Here is a 21,950-nt window from a genome sequence, read left to right on the forward strand (position 1 = left end):
TTTCTGTTCATATCTTCTGCCCATTTTTGATGTGTTTGCCTGTGGGTTGAGTTTGAGGAGTTCATTATAGATCCTGGATATCAACCTTTTGTCTGTACTGTCATTTGCAAATATCTTCTCCCATTCCGTGGGTTTCCTCTTTATTTTTTTTGACTGTTTCCTTTGCTGGGCAGAAGCTTTTTATTTTGATGAAGTCCCAGAAATTTATTTTCGCTTTTGTTTTCTTTGCCTTTGGAGACGTATCTTGAAAGAAGTTGCTGTGGCTGATATCAAGGAGATTACTGCTTATGTTCTCCTCTAAGATTCTGATGGATTCTTGTCTCACGTTGAGGTCTTTTATCCATTTTGAGTTGATCTTTGTGTACTGTGTAAGAGAATGATCAAGTTTCATCATTCTACATATAGCTGTCCAGTTTTCCCAGCACCATTTATTGAAGAGACTGTCTTTTTGCCACTGTATATTTTTTCCTGTTTTGTCAAAGATTAATTGACCATAGAGTTGAGGGTCCATATCTGGGCTCTCTACTCTGTTCCACTGGTCTATGTGTCTGTTTTGATGCCAGTACCATGCTGTCTTGGTGATCACAGCTTTGTAATAAAGCTTGAAATCAGGTAAGGTGATGCCGCCAGCTTTATTTTTGTTTTTCAACATTTCCTTAGCGATTCGGGGTCTCTTCTGAGTATAGACATTTTAACAATGTTTATTCTTCCGATCCAAGAGCATGGAATGGTCTTCCATCTATTTGTGTCTTCTTCAATTTCTTTCATGACTATTCTATAGTTCCTCAAGTACAGGTCCTTTACCTCTTTAGTTAGGTTTATTCTAAGGTATCTTACAGTTCTTGGTGCTATAGTAAATGGAATCGATTCTCTAATTTCCCTTTCTGTATTTTCATTGTTATTGTATAAGAAAGCCACTGATTTCTGCACATTGGCTTTGTATCCTGCCACGTTGCTGAATTGCTGTATGAGTTCTAGTAGTTTGGGGTGGAGTCTTTTGGGTTTTCCATATAAAGAATCATGTCATCTGCGAAGAGAGAGAGTTTGACTTCTTCATTACCAATTTGGATACCTTTTATTTCTCTCTGTTGTCTGATTGCTGTTGCTAGGACTTCTAATACAATGTTGTACAAGAGTGGTGAAAGTGGGCAACCTTGTCCTTTCCTGATCTCAATGGGAAATCTGCAAGCTTTTTCACATTGAGGATGATATTTGCTGTGGGTATTTCATAGATAGATTTGATGAGGTTCAGGAATGTTCCCTCTTTCCTATACTTTGAAGCGTTTTGATCAGGAACGGATGCTGGATTTTGCAAATGCTTTTTCTGCATCAATTGAGAGGACCATGTGGCTCTTCTCTCTTCTCATATGAATTTGTTGTATCACATTGATTGATTTGCGAATGTTGAACCATCCTTGTAGCCCAGGGATGAATCCCACCTGATCATGGTGGATAATCTTTTTAATGTGCTGTTGGATCCTGTTGGCTAGGATCTTGTTGAGAATCTTAGCATCCATATTCATCAGTGATATTGGTCTGAAATTCTCCTTTTTCGTCGGGTCCTTGCCTGGTTTGGGGATCAGGGTAATGCTGGCTTCATAGAAAGAGTCTGGAAGTTTTCCTTCTGTTTCAATTTTTTGAAACAGCTTCAGGAGAATAGGTGCTATTTCTTCTTGGAAGGTTTGGTAGAATTCCCCAGGGAATCCGTCAGGTCCTGGGCTCTTGTTTTTTGGGAGGTTTTTGATCACTGATTCAATCTCGTTATTAGATATCGGTCTATTCAGGTTGTCGATTTCTTCCTGGTTCAGTTTTGGTAGTTTATATTTTTCCAGGAAGGCATCCATTTCATCTAGGTTGCTAAGCTTATTGGCATATAACTGTTCGTAATAACTTCTGATGATTGTTTCTACTTCCTTGGCGTTACTTGTGATCTCTCCCTTTTCATTCATAATTTTATGAATTTGGGATTTCTCTCTTTTCTTTCGGATGAGTGTAGCCATTGGCTTATCGATCTTATTGATTCTTTCAAAAAACCAGCTTCTAGTTTCATTGATAAGTTCTACTGTATCTCTGGTTTCTCCCTCATTGATCTCAGCTCTAATCTTGATGATTTCCCTTCTTAGGTGTGGAGTTGGTTGGATTTGTTGTTGATCCTCCAGTTCTTTAAGATGTAGAGACAGCTGGTGTGGTCTGGATTTTTCAATTTTTTTGAGCGAGGCTTGGATGGCTATATATATTCCCCTTAGGACCACCTTTGCTGTATCCCATAGGTTTTGGACCGAAGTGTCTTCATTCTCATTGGTTTCCATGAATTGTTTCAGTTTTCCTTTGATCTCCTGGTTGATCCAAGCATTCTTAAGCAAGATGGTCTTTAGCTTCCAGGTGTTTGAGTTCCTTCGGAACTTTTCCTTGTGAATGAGCTCCAGTTTCAAAGCATTGTGATCTGAGAACATACAGGGAATCATCTCAGTCTTTGGTATCGGTTGAGTCCTGATTTGTGACACAGTATTTGGTCTATTTTGGAGAAGGTTCCGTGTGCACTTGAGAAGAATGAGTATTCTGCTGTTTTAGGGTGGAATGCTCTGTATATATCTATGAGGTCCATCTTGTCCAATGTGTCATTCAATGCTCTTGTTTCTTTATTGATTTTCTGCTTCGATGATCTGTCTAATTCTGAAGGAGGCGTGTTTAGATCTCCTATGATTAGTGTATTCAGATCAATATGACTCTTTATCTTGATTAACAGTTTTCTTAAGTCATTGGCTGCTCCCATATTGGGAGCATAGATATTTACAATTGTTAGATCATCTTGGTGGATAGTCCCTTTAAGGATTATGTAGTGTCCTTCTGTATCTCTGACTACAGTCTTTAGTTTGAAGTCTAATTTATCTGATATGAGAATCGCTACCCCAGCCTTCTTTTGATTCCCATTGGCATGAAAGATGCTTCTCCAGCCCTTCACTTTCAGTCTGCGTGTTTCTTTAGGTTCACAATGGGTCTCTTGTAGACAGCATATGCATGGGTCCTGTTGTTTTATCCAATCTGCAACCCTGTGCCGTTTTATGGGTGCATTTAGGCCATTCACATTGAGAGTGATTATTGATAGATACGTTTTTATTGACATCGAGTTACCTTTGAAGTCTTTCTTTCTGTAGACTGTCTCTATATTTCTGTTCAATGCTATTCTTGGGATTTTTCCTCTTTTATAGAACCCCCCTTAATATTTCCTGCAGTATCGGCTTGGTGGTTGCATAGTCTTTTAAGTCTTGCCGGTCTTGGAAACTCTTTATCTCTCCATCCATTTTGAATGTCAGTCTTGCTGGATAAAGTATTCTTGGCTGCATGTTCTTCTCATTTAGTGCCCTGAATATATCTTGCCAGCCTCTTCTGGCTTGCCAGGTCTCTGTGGACAGGTCTGACGTTATTCTGATGGGCTTCCCTCTGTAAGTAAGGAGCCTCTTTGCCCTGGCGGCTTTCAAGAGATTATACCTACAATTATAATTTCTCAATTTGACTATTAGATGTCGTGATGTTTTTTTGGAGTGTATAATCTTGGGTGGAGACCGTTCAGCCTCTAGTACATGAACGCTGGTTTCATTTGTGAGATTCGGAAAATTTTCATGAAGGACTTGTTCCACGATATCTTCTAGATTTCTTTTTTTCTCCTCCCCTTCAGGAATTCCAATAATTCTGACGTTGGAACGCTTCATGGCATCCTTTATTTCCATGATTCTGCTTTCGTGGGATCTAAGCTGTTTGTTCCAGGCTTCCTCCTGATCCTTTCTCTCTATCTGTTTGTCTTCCAGATCACTAATTCTATCTTCTGTCTCAGTTACCCTAGCTTTGAGAGAGTTTAGATTGGATTGGAACTCATTGAGAGCATTGTGGACCTCCTCCCTGGTAGCTTTAAGCTCCGCCCTAACATTTTGAACATCCTGTCTGGTCGCTTTCAGTTCGGCCCTAATCAATTCTGTTTGGTCATCCATGGCTTTCTCCAACCTAGCTATTGCCTGGATAATTGTTAGCCTGAATTCTCTTTCTGACATATTGTCTATGTTGATAGCCCTTAGCTCTGTTGCAGAAGGTCCTGCCTCTGTATTTTTCTTCTGTTGGGCATTCCTCCTCCTAGTCATTTTGGTGGGTGAAGACTGAACATATGTAGCTGGATGTATCAACTCTGGTGCAGTCAAGGTGCACCCTGGAACACTTCCTGATCTCCGTTTCAGTTAGAAGCCTCAGTCTGGTTCAGAAGCTAATTAAATTCCCCCTTGGACGCTGGCAGTGCAGGTTTCACGTTGCAGTCCCTGGGGCCGTAGGATCTTTTGCTCGTCCCCAAAGCCAAGGCAGTGGCGGCTGTCTGGGAGCTCCTGACCGCCAGAGAGGTTCCAAGCAGTGACTGCACACTGAGATTTTGCCGCCGGCCCGGGCTGGGAGTGCCCGGCTTGCGCGCACCTCTTTTCAGAGGCGGCTGTGGGTCGGGCGCGAGTCTGGGGCACTGAGAATGGGGCGCTGGTCCATAAGCTGCAGGCTGGGCTTTTGCGCACCTCTGTCCAAGGAAGAGTTTCGCGCGCGCGCGCGGCTTAGACTTTGAAACAATGGCGCAGATCAAGAAGCGCCCCGGGGCCTTAGTGACCCAGGAGAGCTCTCTGGACGTGCACGTGCCTCTCAAGCTTTGTGGTAGGTCTAGCGCACATTCTGCAGACCGGCGCAGCTCCCATCCCCTCACAGGAGCCAGAACCCATGCTCTCTGGGCCGCGCCTGCGGCTAGAGACCAGAAGCCGGTTTCTCCACCGCTCTCTCTACCTCCGCGCTTAAGCCCCTGTCCCTAGCTCCCCGATTCCCACAATTTCACCCCGCGATACTTTGCTCTTTTGGAGTGCTTTCAACCAGGCTCCAAGTTACTGCTGGTCCCCAGATTCAGGGCACTCTCGCTCGTATTGGGGTATTACTTTCCCACCGGTCGCCACTGGTGGCTCCCTCCCCCTTTAGTTTATCTTCTGATATCAGTCCTCCGTTCAATTTCCGCTTTACCTGCTCACTGGCGTCTTCTGCCTCTGTAGAGATCCAGACGTGTATAATTCTGATCTCAGGCTGATTTCATGGGTGATCGGATTTCTTCGATAGGTAATCAGCTCACTTTGGGGTACCAGCTGAAAAGATGCCTCTTCCTAGTACCCCGCCATCTTGTCCCCCCAGGAGAACACATTGTTATTAATGAATACGCACCTGAAGATGAATGCCTGAATAGATAGCTTCCTACGAATCCCCTCTCAGGGTCCTGCATGATACATTTCATGATTGCTACTCAGTCAGGTCCCACTGTTCCCAATAGAGCACAAACTCATCACGGTCCTGAGAAAGTACTTTAGCGCACCTGCATCATACATTGGAACTGTTGTGAGACGAGGTAGACACTGTGGACCATCACTGGTGTGGAACTTCCAGTAGGCGTCTTAGAGGCCTAAGTGCCTACCCTTTTATTTCCACAGGGGATGCAACCTTGGCTCTGTCCGTCCTTGTTCTATCTTCTTTCCTCCTCTGAAAGATACTGCTAAAATTGACATTCCGCCTGAAAGAATTTCCCTTTAACAGAACTTGCTATAGTCCAACGGATAGACATCTGAGACTGGAGCCCTATGTGTGCCTATTGCAGTTACCACAGAGAGAGTCCTAGGAGCTTCCTTCTTTGAGAGACGAAAAATGGCATTGAATCCCTCCTAAGGCACACTTTCCTCACAGTGTTGGAATTGTTTTTCACACAGAAACAAAGTGCGAATGACTACTGGATCTGAACATCCAATATGTGTTTGGGATGCCTAAGAGCCATAGCCTGCACTTTGCTCACAGTACCTAATGTGCCCTATTCCGTCCCTGTTCTATCTTCATTCCTCAAAGGAGAACACACTGTTATGAATGAGTACGCACCTGAAGTAGGATCCCTGAACAGATAGCTTCCTTCAAATCCCCTGTCAGGGTCCTGAATGATACACTTCCTCATTGCTACTCAGTCAGGTCCCACTGTTTCCAACTGAGCAGAGACTCACCACTGTCATGAGAATGTACTGTAGCACACTTCCCTCCTACATTTGAAGTGTCTTGAGACGAGGTAAACACTGTGGAATATCACAGGTGTTAAACTTCCAGTATGCGTCATTGAGGCCTATGTGCCTTACCTTTAGCTTCACTCAGGGGATGCAACCTTTGCTCTGTCCATCCTTGTTATATCTTCTTTCTTCCACTGGAAAGACTCTGTGAGAAGTGACATTCCGCCTGAAGTAGTTTCTCTTAAACAGAACTTGCTATAATCCAACGGATAGACGTCTGAGACTGGAGTCCAATGTGTGCCTATTGCAGTTATCACAGTCAGTCCTAAGAGCTTCCTTCTTTGACAGAATCAACACGGCATTGAATCCCTCCTAAAGCATTTTCCTCACAGTGTTGGAAGTGTTTTTCACACAGAGACAAAGTGTTAATAACTACTGGACCTGAACATCCAATATGTGTTTGGGATGCCTAAGCGCCATAGCCTGCATTATACTCACTGTACCTAATGTGCCCCTATTCCGTCCCTGCTCTATCTTCATTCCTCAAAGGAGAAGACACTGTTATGAATGAGTACGCACCTGAAGTAGGATCCCTAAAGAGATAGCTTCCTTCGAATGCCCTGTCAGGGTCTTGCATGATATATTTCATGATTGCTACTCAATCAGGTCCCACTGTTTCCACTGAGGACAGACATAACACTGTCGTTAGAAAGTACTGTAGCGACTGTGGCCATTGCTGCTATAAACATTGGGGTGCAGATGGCCCTTCTTTTCACGACATCTGTATCTTTGGGGTAAATACCCAGGAGTGCAATTGCAGGGTCATAGGGAAGCTCTATTTTTAATTTCTTGAGGAATCTCCACACTGTTCTCCAAAGAGGCTGCACCACCTTGCATTCCCACCAACAGTGTAAGAGGGTTCCCCTTTCTCCACATCCTCTCCAACACATGTTGTTTCCTGCCCACAGTCGCCAAACTATGGAAAGAACCAAGATGCCCTTCAACGGATGAATGGATAAGGAAGATGTGGTCCATATACACTATGGAGTATTATGCCTCCATCAGAAAGGACGAATATCCAAATTTGTAGCAACATGGACGGGACTGGAAGAGATTATGCTGAGTGAAATCAGTCAAGCAGAGAGAGTCAATTATCATATGGTTTCACTCATTTGTGGAGCATAACCAATAGCATGGAGGACAAGGGGCGTTAGAGAGTAGTAGGGAATTTGGGTAAATTGGAAGGGGAGGTGAACCATGAGAGACTATGGACTCTAAAAAACAGTCTGAGGGGTTTGAGGTGGCGGGGGTGTGGGAGGTTGGGGTACCAGGTGGTGGGTATTATAGAGGGCACAACTTGCATGGAGCACTGGGTGTGGTGAAAAAATAATGAATACTGTTTTTCTGAAAATAAATAAATTGGGAGAAAAAAAAAGAAAGTACTGTAGCACACTTTCTTCGCACACTGGAAGTGTTTTGAGACGAGGAAGACATTGTGGAACATTACAGGTGTTGAACTTCCAGTAAGCATCATAGAGGCCTATGTGCCTTACCTTTACCTTCACTCAGGGGATGCAACATTGGCTCTGTCCGTCCTTGTTCTATCTTCTTTCCTCCACTGTAAAGACTCTGTGAGATGTGACATTCCGCCTGTAGGACTCTCCCTTAAACAGAACTTCCTACAGTCCAACGGATAGACCTCTGAGATTGGAGCCCTATGTGCGCCAATTTCCGTTACCACAGTCAGTCCCAAGAGCTTACTTCTTTGACAGACGCAACACTGCATTGAATCCCTCCTAAAGCACACTTTCCTCACAGTGTTGGAATCGTTATTCACACAGCGACAAAGTACGAATGACTATTGGACCTGAACTTCCAATATGTGTTTGGGATGCCTAAGCGCCAGCCTGCATTGTACTCACAGTACCTAAGGTGCCCCTATTCCGTCCCTGTTCTATCTTCATTCCTCAAAGGAGAACACACTGTTATGAATGAGTACGCACATGAAGTAGGATCCCTGAATAGATAGCTTCCTTCGAATCCCCTGTCAGGGTCCTGCATGATACACTTCCTCATTGCTACTCAGTCAGGTCCCCCTGTTTCCAACAGAGTACAGACACATCACTGTAGTGAGAAAGTACTGTAGCACACTTCCCTCGTACATTGGAAGAGTTGTGAGACGTGATAGACACTGTGGACCCTCACAGGTGTGGAACTTCCAGTAAGCGTCATAGGGGCCTAAGTGCCTAGCTTTTTCTTTCCACACGGGATGCAACCTTGCCTCTGTCCGTCCTTGTTCTATCTTCTTCCTCCTCTGAAAGATACTGTTAGAAGTGACATCCGCCTGAAAGACTTTCCCTTTAACAGAACTTGCTATAGTCCAATGGATAGACGTCTGAGACTGGAGCCTTAAGTGCGCCTATTGCAGTTATCACAGAGACAGTCCTAAGAGCTTCCTTCTTTGACAGACACAACACGGCATTGAATCACTCCTAAAGCATTCTATCCTCACAGTGTTGGAAGTGTTTTTCACACAGAAACAAAGTGCGAATGACTACTGGACCTGAACATCCAATATGTGTTTGGGATGCCTAAGCGTCATAGCCTGCATTATACTCACTGTACCTAATGTGCCCCTATTCTGTCCCTGCTCTATCTTCATTCCTCAACGAGAACACACTGTTTGAATGAGTACTCACCTGAAGTAGGATCCCTGAACAGATCGCTTCCTTCGAATCCCCTGTCAGGGTATTGCATGATACATTTCATGATTGCTACTCAGTCAGGTCCCACTGTTTCCACTGAGCACAGACTTATCACTGTCATGAGAAAGTACTGTAGCACACTTCCCTCGTACATTGGAAGTGTTTTGAGACGAGGTAGACAATAGGGAACATTACAGGTGTTGAATTTCCAGTATGCGTCATAGAGGCCTATGTGCCTTACCTTTAGCTTCACTCAGGGGATGCAAACTTGGCTCTCTCTGTCCTTGTTCTATCTTCTTACCTCCACTGGAAAGACTCTGTGAGAAGTGACATTCCGCCTGAAGGACTCTCCCTTAAACAGAACTTCCTATAGTCCATGGATAGACATCTTAGACGAGAGCCCTATGTGCCACAATTGCAGTTACCACAGTAAGTCCCAAGAGCTTACTTCTTTGACAGATGCAACACTGCATTGAATCCCTCCTAAAGCACACTTTCCTAACAGTGTTGGAAGCGTTTTTCACATATAAACAAAGTGCGAATGACTACTGGACCTGAGCATCCAGTATGTGTTTGGGATACCTAAGCACCATAGCCTGCATTATACTCACAATACCTAATGTGTCCCTATTCCGTCCATGTTCTATCTTCATTCCTCAAAGGAGAACACATTGTTATGAATGAGTACGCACCTGAAGAAGGATGCCTGAACAGATAGATTCCTACGAATCCCCTGTCAGGGTCCTGCAATGTACAGTTCATGATTGCTACTCAATCAGCTTACACTTTTTCCAACAGAGCACAGACTCATCAGTGTCATGAGACAATACTGTAGCACACTGCCCTCGTACATTGAAAGTGTGGTGAAACGAGGTAGAAACTGTGGAATCTCACAGGTGTTGAAATTCCAGTAGGAATCATAGAGGCCTAAGTGCCTACCTTTTTCCTTCCACACGGGATGCAACATTGCCTCTGTCCGTCCTTGTTCTATCTTCTTTCCTCACTGAAAGACACTGTTAGAAGTGACATTCGGCCTGAAGGAGTTTCCCTTTAACAGAACTTGCTATAGTCCAACAGATAGACATCAGAGACTGGAGCCCGATGTGCGCCTAATACAGTTACCACAGAGTCAGGCCCAAGAGTTTCCTTCTTTTACAGACGCAACACTGTGTTGAATCCCTCATAAAGCACACTTTCCTCACAGTTTTGGAAGTGTTTTTCACATGGAAACAACGTGTGAATAACTACTGGACCTGAACATCCAATATGTGTTTGGGATGCCTAAGCGCCATAGCCTGCACTTTACTCACAGTACCTAATGTGCCCCTATTCCTCCTTATTCTATCTTCATTCCTCAAAGGAGAACACACTGTTATGAATGAGTACGCACCTGAAGTAGGATCCCTGAACAGATCGCTTCCTTCGAATCCCCTGTCAGGGTCCTGCATGATACATTTCATGATTGCTACTCAGTCAGGTCCCACTGTTTCCAACTGAGCACAGACTGATCACTGTCGTGAGAAAGTACTGTAGCAAACTTCCTTCATACATTGGAAGTGTTCTGAGACGAGCTAGACACTGTGGAGCATTACAGGTGTTGAACATCCAGTACGCATCATAGAGACCTATGTGCCTTAACTTTAGCTTCACTCAGGGGATGCAACCTTGGCTCTGTCCGTCCTTGTTCTATCTTCTCTCCTCCACTTGAAAGACTCTGTGAGAAGTGACATTCCGCCTGAAGGACTCTCCCTTAAACAGAACTTCCTATACTCCAACGGATAGACGTCTGAGATTGAACCCTATGTGTGCCAATTGCAGTTACCACCGTCAGTCCCAGGAGCCTACTTCTTTGACAGACGCAACACTGCATTGAATCCCTCCTAAAGCACACTTTCCTCACAGTGTTGGAAGCGTTTTTCACATATAAACAAAGTGAGAGAGACTACTGGACCTGAACATCCAATATGTGTTTGGGATGCCTAAGCGCCATAGCCTTCATTATACTCACAGTACCTAATGTGCCCCTATTCCGTCCGTGTTCTATCTTCATTCCTCAAAGGAAAACACATTGCTATGAATGACTACGCACCTGAAGAAGGATGCCTGAACAGATAGATTCCTACGAAACCCCTGTCAGGGTCCTTCATGATACACTTCATGATTGCTACTCAGTCAGATCCCAATGTTTCCAACAGAGCAGAGACTCATCACTGTCGTGAGAAAGTACTGTAGCATGCTTCCCTCGTACATTGGAAGTGTTGTGAGACGTGGTAGACACTGTGGACCCTCACAGGTGTGGAACTTCCAGTAGGCATCATAGAGGCCAAAGTGCCTACCTTTTTCTTTCCACACGGGATGCAACTTTGCCTCTGTCCATCCTTGTTCTATCTTCTTTCCTCCTATGAAAATTACTGCTAGAAGTGACATTCCACCAGAAAGAATTTCCCTTTAACAGAACTTGCTATCGTCCAACGGATAGAAGTCTGTGACTGGAGCCCTATGTGCACTTAATGCAGTTACCACAGAGACAGTCCTAAGAGCTTCCTTCTTTGACAGACGCAACACGACTATGAATCCCTCCTAAAGCACACTTTCCTCACAGTGTTGGAAGTGTTTTTCACACAGAAACAAAGAGCGAATAACTACTGGACCTGAACATCCAATATGTGTTTGGAATTCATAAGCGCCATAGCCTGCACTTTACTCACAGTACCTAATGTGCCCCTATTCCTTCCGTGTTCTATCTTCATTCCTCAAAGGAGAACACACTGTTATGAATGAGTACGCATCTGAAGTAGGGTCCCTGAACAGATAGCTTCCTTCGAATCCCCTGTCAGGGTCTTGCATGATACATTTCATGATTGTTACGCAGTCAGGTCCCGCTGTTTCAAACTGAGCAGAGACTCATCATTGTCGTGAAAAAGTACTGTAGCACACTTCCCTCGTACATTGGAAGTGTTCTGAGATGAGGTAGACACTGTGGAACATCACAGGTGTTGAACTTACAGTATGCGTCATAGAGGTCTTTGTGCCTTACCCTTACCTTTACACAGGGGATGCAACCTTGGCTCTGTCCGTCCTTGTTCTATCTTCTCTCCTCCACTGGAAAGACTCTGTGAGAAGTGACATTCCGCCTGAAGGACTCTCCCTTAAACAGAACTTCCTATAGTCCAACGGATAGACGTCTGAGATTAGAGCCCTATGTGCACCTATTGCAGTTACCACATTCAGTCCCAAGAGCCTCCTTCTTTGATAGACACAACACTGCATTGAATCCCTCCTAAAGCACACTTTCCTCACAGTGTTGGGAGCGTTTTTCACACAGCGACAAAGTACGAATGAATATTGGACCTGAACATTCAATATGTGTTTGTGATGCCTAAGCGCCATAGCCTGCATTATACTCACAGTACCTAATGTGTCCCTATTCCGTCCCTGTTCTATCTTCATTCCTCAAAGGAGAACACATGGCTATGAATGAATTACGCACCAGAAGAAGATGCCTGAACAGATAGCTTTCTACGAATCCCCTGTCAGGTTCCTGCATGATACACTTCATAATTTTTACTCAGTCAGGTCCCACTGTTTCCAACAGAGCACAGACACATCACTGTCGTGAGAAAGTACTGTAGCACACTTCCCTCGTACACTGGAAGTGTTGGGAGACGTGTAGACACTTGGACCCTCACAGGTGTGGAACTTCCTGTAGGCGTCATAGAGCCCTAAGTGCCTACCTTTTTCTTTCCACACGGGATGCAACTTTGCCTCTGTCCGTCCTTGTTCTATCTTCTTTCCTCCTCTGAAAGATACTGTTTGAAGTGACATTCCGCCTGAAAGACTTTCCCTTTAACAGAACTTGCTATAGTCCAATGGATAGACGTCTGAGACTGGAGCCTTAAGTGCGCCTATTGCAGTTATCACAGAGACAGTCCTAAGAGCTTCCTTCTTTGACAGACGCAACACGGCATTGAATCACTTCCTAAAGCATTCTTTCCTCACAGTGTTGGAAGTGTTTTTCACACAGAATCAAAGTGCGAATGACTACTGGACCTGAACATCCAATATGTGTTTGGGATGCCTAAGCACCATAGCCTGCATTATACTCACTGTATCTAATGTGCCCCTATTCCGTCCCTGCTCAATCTTCATTCCTCAACGAGAACACACTGTTATGAATGAGTAAGCACCTGAAGTAGGATCCCTGAACAGATAGCTTCCTTCGAATGCCCTGTCAGGGTCTTGCATGATACATTTCATGATTGCTACTCAGTCACGTCCCACTGTTTCCACTGAGCACAGACTTATCACTCTCGTGAGAAAGTACTGTAGCACACTTCCCTCGTACATTGGAAGTGTTCTGAGGTGACACTGTGGAACATCACAGGTGTTGAACTTACAGTATGCGTCATAGAGGCCTATGTGCCTTACCTTTAGCTTCACTCAGGGGATGCAACCTTGGCTCTGTCCGTCCTTGTTCTAACTTCTTTCCTCCACTGGAAAGACTCTGTGAGAAGTGACATTCCGCCTGAAGGACTCTCCCTTTAACAGAACTTCCTATAGTCCAACGGATAGACGTCTGAGACGGGAGCCCTATGTGCCCCAATTGCAGTTACCACAGTCAGTCCCAAGAGCTTACTTCTTTGACAGACGCAACACTGCATTGAATCCCTCCTAAAGCACACTTTCCTAACTGTGTTGGAAGCGTTTTTCACATATAAACAAAGTGTGAATGACTACTGGACCTGAGCATCCAATATGTGTTTGGGATGCCTAAGCGCCATAGCCTGCATTATACTCACAGTACCTAATGTGCCCCAAACCCATCCATGTTCTATCTTCATTCCTCAAAGGAGAACACATTGCTATGAATGAGTACGCACCTGAAGAAGGATGCCTGAACAGATAGATTCCTACGAATCCCCTGTCAGGGTCCTGCATGATACAGTTCATGATTGCTACTCAATGAGCTTACACTTTTTCCAACAGAACACAGACTCATCACTGTCGTGATACAGTACTGTAGCACACTGCCCTCGTACATTGGAAGTGTGGTGAAACGAGGTAGAAACTGTGGAATCTCACAGGTGTGGAACTTCCAGTAAGCGTCATAGAGGCCTAAGTGCCTACCTTTTACTTTCCACATGGGTCCAACCTTGCCTCTGTCCATTCTTGTTCTATCTTCTTTCCTCCTCTGAAAGTCACTGTAATAAGTGACATTCCGCCTGAAGGAGTTTCCCTTAAACAGAACTTGCTATAGTCCAACGGATAGTCATCTGAGACTGGAGCCCTATGTGCGCCTATTGCAGTTACCACAGAGTCAGTCCCAAGAATTTCCTTCTTTGACAGAAGCAACAATGCATTGAATCCCTCCTAAAGCACACTTTCCTCACAGTGTTGAAAGCGTTTTTCACACAGAAACAAAGTGCGAATGACTACTGGACTTGAACATCCAATATGTGTTTGTGATGCCTAAGTGCCATAGCCTGCATTATACTCACAGTACCTAAAGTGCCGCTATTCCATCCGTGTTCTATCTTCATCCTCAAAGGAGATCACATTGTTATAAATGAGTACGCACATGAAGAAGGCTGCCTGAATCGATAGCTTCCTACGAATCCCCTATCTGGGTCCTGCATGATACATTTCATGATTGCTACTCAGTCATGTCCCACTGTTTCCAACAGATCACAGATCATCAATGTCGTTGAAATTATTGTAGCACACTTCACTCGTACATTGGAAGTGTTGTGAGACGAGGTAGACACTGTGGACCATCACAGGTGTGGAACATCCAGTAGGAGTCATTGAGGCCTAAGTACCTACCTTTTGCTTTCCACAAGGGATGCGACCTGCCTCTGTCTGTCCTTGTTCTATCTTCTTTCCTCCTCTGAAGCACACTGTTAGAAGTGACATTCCACCTGAAGGAGTTTCCCTTAATCAGAACCTCCTATAGTCCAACGGATAGACGTCTCAGACTGGAGCCCTATGTGCGCCTATTGCAGTTACCACAGAGTCAGTCCCAAGAGCCTCCTTCTTTGACAGACGCAACGCTGCATTGAATCCCTCCTAAAGCACACTTTCCTCACAATGTTTGAAGCGTTTTTCACACAGAAACAAAGTGCAAAAGACTACTGTATTTGAACATCCTATATGTGTTTGGTATGCCTAAGCGCCATAACCTGCACTTTACTCACTGTACCTAATGTGCCACTATTCCGTCCCTGTTCTCTCTTCATTCCTCAAAGGAAAACACACTGTTTTGAATGAGTACACATCTGAAGTAGGATCCCTAAGCAGATAGCTTCCTACGAATCCCATGTCAGGTTCCTGCGTGATACACTTCATGATTGCTACTCAGTCAGGTCCCACTGTTTCCAACATAGCACAGACTCATCATGTTGTGAGAAAGTACAGTAGCACACTTCCCTCGTACATTGGAAGTGTTGTGAGAGGAGGTAGACACTGTGGACCATCACAAGTGTGGAAATTCCAATAGGCTTCAGAGAGACCAAGGTGCCTTACCTTTAGCTTCTCTCATGGGATGCAACCTGGCCTCTGTCCGTCCCTGTTCTATCTTATTTCCTCCAGTGGAAAGACCTTCTGAGAAATGACATTCCGCCTGAAGGAGTTTCCCTTAAACAGAACTTGCTATAGTCCAACGGATAGATGTCTGAGACTGGAGCCCTATGTGCACCTATTGCATTTACCACGCAGTCAGTACCAAGAGCATCCTTCTTTGACAGATGCGACACTGCATTAAATCCCTCCTCAAGTACACTTTCCTCACAGTGTTTTAAGCGTTTTTCACACAGAAACAAAGTGCGAATAACTACTGGACCTGAACATCCAATATATGTTTAGGATGTCTAAGCGCCATAGCCTGCATTATACTCACAGTACATAAAGTGCTCCTATTCCGTCCGTGTTCTATCTTCATCCTCAAAGGAGATCACATTGTTATAAATGAGTACGCACCTGAAGAAGGATGCCTGAATCGATAGATTCCTACCAATCCCCTGTCAGTTTCCTGCATGATACACTTCATGATTGCTACTCAGTCACGTCCCACTGTTTCCAACTGAGCACAGACACATCACTCTCGTGAGAAATTATTGTAGCACAATTTACTCGTATATTGGAAGTGTTGTGAGACGAGTTAGATACTGTGAACCATCACTGGTGTGGAACTTCCAGTAGGAGTCATAGAGGCCTAAGTGCCTACCTTTTCCTTTCCACAAGGGATGGACTTGCTATAGTCCAACGGATAAACGTCTGAGAATTGAAAGCTATGTGGGACTATGATGGTTACCACAGAGTCAGTCCGAAAAGCTTCCTTCATTAACAGACATAACACTGCAGTGAATCCCTCCTAAAGCACACTTCCCTCTCAGGGTTGGAGGCGTTTTAGGCACAGAAAATAAGTGCGGATCACCACTGGTGGTGAACATCCAATATGTGTTTGGAGGCTCAGCGCCATATCCTGCCCTTTACTAACAGTACCTAATGTGCCCCTAGTCCGTCCGTGTTCTATCCTCATTCCTGAAAGGAGAAACACTGTTATAAATGAGTACGCACCTGAAGTAGGAACCCTGAGCAGAAACCTTCCTACGCATCCCCACAAAGGGGCCTGTATGAGAAACTTAATGATTGCTACCCAGACACGTCCTACAGTTTCCAACTGAGCACAGACACATCCCTGTTATGAGAACTTACTGTATCACATTTACCTCATATATTGGAAGTGTTTTCAGAAGCTGTAGACAGTGTGGAACATCCCAGGTGTTGAACTTCCTGTATGCGTTATAGAGGCCAAAGTGCCTTACCCTGTACTTCACACACAGGATGCAACGGTCCCTCTGTCCGTGTTTGTTCTATCTTCTTTCCTCCACTGGAAAGACACTGTGAAAAGGGACATTCCACATTCAGGAGTTTCCCTTAAACAGAACTTGTTATAGTCCAACGGATAGACGTCTGAGAATTGAAAGCTATGTGCGCCTATTGGGGTTACCATCTAGTCAGGCCCAAAAGCCTCCTTCTTTAACAGACTTAACACTGCAGTGAATCCCTCCTAAAGCACACTTCCCTCTCAGTGTTGGAAGCATTTTAGAGACAGAAACCTAGTGCGGATCACCACTGGTGGTGAACATCCAATATGTGTTGGCAGGCTTCAGCGCCATAGCCTCCCCTTTACTCACAGTACCTAATATGTGCGTAGTCCATCCGTGTACTATCCTCATTCCTCAAAGGAGAAACACTGTTATGAATGAGTACGCACCTGAGGTAGGTTCTCTGAGCAGAAACCTTCCTGCGCATCCCCTCTAAGGGGCCTGTATGAGACTTCATGATTGCTACCCAGACACATCCTACAGTTTCCAACTGAGCACAGACGCATCCCTGTCATGAGAACTTACTGTAGCACACTACCCTCTTATATTGGAAGTGTTTTGAGAAGAGGTAGACACTGTGGTACATCCCAGGTGTTGAATTTCCAGTATGCGTCATAGAGGCCTAAGTACCTTACCCTGAACTTCACTCACGTGATGCAACGTTCTGTCAGTCCTTGTTCTATCTTCTTCCCTTCACTGGAAAGACACTGTGAGATGTGACATTCCGCATGAAGGCGTTTCCCTTAAACAGAACTTGGTATAGACCAATGGATAGACGTCTGAGGCTGGAAAGCTAAGTTCGCCTATTGCGGTTACCATAGAGTCAGTCCCAAAAGCTTCCTTCTTTATCAGATGTTACACTGCAGTGAATCCCGCCTAAAGCACATTCCCTGTCAGTGTCGGAAGCATTTTAGACAGAGAAAGTAAGTGCGGATCACCACTGGTGGTGAACATCCAATATGTGTTTGGCATGCTTAGCGCCATAGCCTGCACTTTACTCACAGTACCTAATGTGCCCCTAGACCGTCCGTGTTCTATGTTCATTCCTGAAAGGAGAAACACCGTTATGAGTGAGTACAAACCTCAAGTAGGATCCCTGAACAGATACCTTCCTAAGCATCCCCTCTAAGGGGCCTGTATGAGACACTCCTGATTGCTTCCCAGACAGGTCCTACAGTTTCCTACGAAACACAGACGCATCCCTCTTGTAAGAACTTACTGTAGCACAGTTCCCTCATATATTGGAAGTGTTTTGAGAAGAAGTAGACAATGTGGAACATCCCAGGTGTTGAACTTCCAGTATGCGTCATAGAGGCCTAAGTGCCTTACCCTGTACTTCACACACGGGTTGCAACGTTCTCTCTGTCCGTCCTTGTTCAATTTTCTTTCCTCCAAGGAAAGACACTGTGAGAAGTGACATTCCGCATGAAGGAGTTTCCCTTAAAGAGAACTTGCTATAGTCCAACGGAAAGACATCTGAGATTGGAAAGCTATGTGCGCCTATTGCGGTTACCACAGAGTCAGTCCCAAAAGATTCCTTCTTTAACAGACGTGACACTGAAGTGAATCCCTCCTAAAGCACACTACCCTCTCAGTGTTGGAAGCGTTTTAGACACAGAAACTAAGTGCGGATCACCATTGGTGGTGAACATCCCATATGTGTGTGGCAGGCTTAAGCGCCATAGCCTGATCTTTACTCATAGTACCTAATATGCACCTAGTCCTTCCGTGTTCTATCTTCATTCCTCAAAGGAGAAACACTGTTATGGATGAGTACACACCTGAAGTAGCTTCCCTGAACAGATACCTTCCTACTAATCCCCTCTAAGGGGCCTGTATGAGACACTTCATGATTGCTACCCAGACACGTCCTACAGTTTCCAACTGAGCACAGACGCATCCCTGTGGTGAGAGCTTACTGTAGCACAGTTCCCTCCTATATTGGAAGTGTTTTCAGAAGAGGTAGACACTGTGGAACATCCAAGGTGATGAACATCCAGTATGCGAAATAGAGGCCTAAGTGCCTTACCCTGTACTTCACTCACGGGATGCAACGTTCTCTCTGTCCGTCCTTGTTCTCTCTTCTTTCCTCAACTGGATTGACACTGTGAGAAGTGACATTCTGCATGAAGGAGTTTCCTTAAAGAGAACTTGCTATTGTCCAACGGATAGACGTCTGAGACTGGAAAGATACGTGCGCCTATTGCGGTTACCAAGAGTCAGTCCCAAAAGCTTCCTTCTTTAACAGACGTAACACTGCAGTGAATCCCTCCTTAAGCACATATCCCTCTCAGTCGTGGAAGTGTTTTAGACACAGAAACTGAGTGCGGATCACCACTAGTGGTGAACATGCCATATGTGTTTGGCAAGCTTAAGCGCCATAGCCTGCTCTTTACTCACAGTACCTAAAGTTCCCCTAGTCCATCCGTGTTCTATCTTCATTCCTCAAAGGAGAAACACTGTTATGAATGAGTACGCACCTGAATTAGCATGCCTGAGCAGATGCCTTCCTACGCATCCCCTCTAAGGGGCATGTATGAGACACTTCATCATTGCTACTCTGACACGTCCTACAGTTTCTAAATGAGCAAAGACGCATCCCTTTGGTGAGAACTTACTGTAGCACAGTTCCCTCCTATATTGGAAGTGTTTTCATAAGAGGTAGACACTGTGGAACATCCAAGGTGATGAACATCCAGTATGCGCAATAGAGGCCTAAGTGCCTTACCCTGTACTTCACTCACGGGATGCAACGTTCTCTCTGTCCATCCTTGTTCTCACTTCTTTCCTCAATGGGATTGACTTTGTGAGAAGCGACATTCTGCATGAAGGAGTTTCCTTAAAGAGAACTTGCTATTGTCCAACGGATACGTCTGAGACTGCAAAGATATGTGCGCCTATTGCGGTTACCACAGAGTCAGTACCAAAAGCTTCCTTCTTTAATGGACGTAACACTTTAGTGAATCCCTCCTAAAGCGCACTTCCCTCTCAGTGTTGGAAGCGTTTTAGACAGAGAAACTAAGTGCGGATCACCATTGGTGGTGAACATCCAATATGTGTTTGGCAGGCTTAAGTGCCATACCCTGCACTTTACTCACTGTACCTAATATGACCCTTGTCCGTCCGTGTTCTATCTTCATTCCTCAAAGGAGAAACACTGTTGTGAATGATACGCACCTGAAGTAGGTTCCCTGAGCAGATAAATTCCTACGCTTCCCCTCAAAGGGGCCTGTATGAGACACTTCATGATTGCTACACAGACACGTCCTACAGTTTCCAAATGAGCACAGAGTCAACCCTGTCGTGAGAATTTACTGTAGAACAGTTCCCTCCTATATTGGAAGTGTTTTGAGAAGAGGTAGATACCGTAGAACATCCCAGGTGTTGAACTTCCAGTATGCGTCATAGAGGCCTAAGTGCCTTACCCGGTACTTCACTCAGGGGATGAAACGTTCTCTCTGTTCGTCCTTGTTCTATCTTCTTTCCTCCACTGGAAAGACACTGTGAGAATTGACATTCCGCATGAAGGAGTTTCTCTTAAACAGAACTTGCTATTGTCCAACGGATAGAAGTCTGAGACTGGAAAGCTATGTGCGCCTATTGCGGTTACCAGAGTCAGTCCCAAAGGCTTCCTTCTTTAGCAGACGTAACACTGCAGTGAATCCCTCCTAAAGCACACCTCCCTCTCAGTGTTGGAAGCGTTTTCGACACAGAAACTAAGTGCGGATCACCTTGGTGGTGAACATCCCATATGTGTTTGGCAGGCTTAAGCGCCATAGCCTGCCCTTTAATCACAGTACTAATGTGCCCCTAGTCTGTCCGTGTTCTATCTGCATTCCTCAAAGGAGAAACACTGTTATGAATGAGTACGCACTGGAGGTAGGTTCCCTGAGCACATACCTTCCTATGCATCCCCTAAGGGGCCTCTATGAGACACTTCAAGATTGCTACACCGACACGTCCTACAGTTTCCAACTGAGCACAGACGCATCCCTGTGGTGAGAACCTACTGTAGCACAGTTCCCTCCTATATTGGAAGTGTTTTCAGAAGTAGTAGACACTGTGGAACATCCAAGGTGATGAACATCCAGTATGCGCAATAGAGGCCTAAGTGCCTTACCCTGTATTTCACTCACGGGATGCAACGTTCTCTCTGTCCGTCCTTGTTCTCTCTTCTTTCCTCAACTGGATTGACACTGTGAGAAGTGACATTCTGCATGAAGGAGTTTCCTTAAGGGGAACTTGCTATTGTCCAACGGATAGACTTCTGAGACTGGAAAGATACTTGCGCCTATTGCGGTTACCACAGAGTCAGTCCCAAAAGCTTCCTTCTTTAACAGACGTAACACTGCAGTGAATCCCTCCTTAAGCACATATCCCTCTCAATCGTGGAAGTGTTTTAGACACAGAAACTGAGTGCGGATCACCACTAGTGGTGAACATGCCATATGTGTTTGGCAAGCTTAAGCGCCATAGCCTGCTCTTTACTCACAGTACCTAAAGTTCCCCTAGTCCATCCGTGTTCTATCTTCATTCCTCAAAGGAGAAACACTGTTATGAATGAGTACGCACCTGAATTAGCATGCCTGAGCAGATGCCTTCCTACGCATCCCCTCTAAGGGGCATGTATGAGACACTTCATCATTGCTACTCTGACACGTCCTACAGTTTCCAACGGAGCACAGACGCATCCCTGTGGTGAGAACGTACTGTAGCACAGTTCCCTCCTATATTGGAAGTGTTTTCAGAAGAGGTAGACACTGTGGAACATCCACGGTGATGAACATCCAGTATGCGCAATAGAGGCCTAAGTGCCTTACCCTGTACTTCACTCACGGGATGCAACGTTCTCTGTCCGTCCTTGTTCTCTCTTCTTTCCTCAACTGGATTGACACTGTGAGAAGTGACATTCTGCATGAAGGAGTTTCCTTAAAGAGAACTTGCTATTGTCCAACGGATAGACGTCTGAGACTGGAAAGATATGTGCGCCTATTGCGGTTATCACAGAGTCAGTCCCAAAAGCTTCCTTCTTTAACAGACGTAACACTGCAGTGAATCTCTCCTTAAGCACATATCCCTCTCAGTCGTGGAAGTGTTTTAGACAGAGAAACTGAGTGCGGATCAACACTAGAGGTGAACATGCCATATGTGTTTGGCTGACTTAAGCGCCATAGCCTGCTCTTTACTCACAGTACCTAAAGTTCCCCTAGTCCATCCGTGTTCTATCTTCATTCCTCAAAGCAGAAACACTGTTATGAATGTGTACGCACCTGAATTAGCAGGCCTGAGCAGATGCCTTCCTAGGCATCCCCTCT

Source organism: Neovison vison, chromosome 1, assembly GCF_020171115.1.
Source record: "Neovison vison isolate M4711 chromosome 1, ASM_NN_V1, whole genome shotgun sequence".
In the NCBI taxonomy this organism is placed as follows: domain Eukaryota; kingdom Metazoa; phylum Chordata; class Mammalia; order Carnivora; family Mustelidae; genus Neogale; species Neogale vison.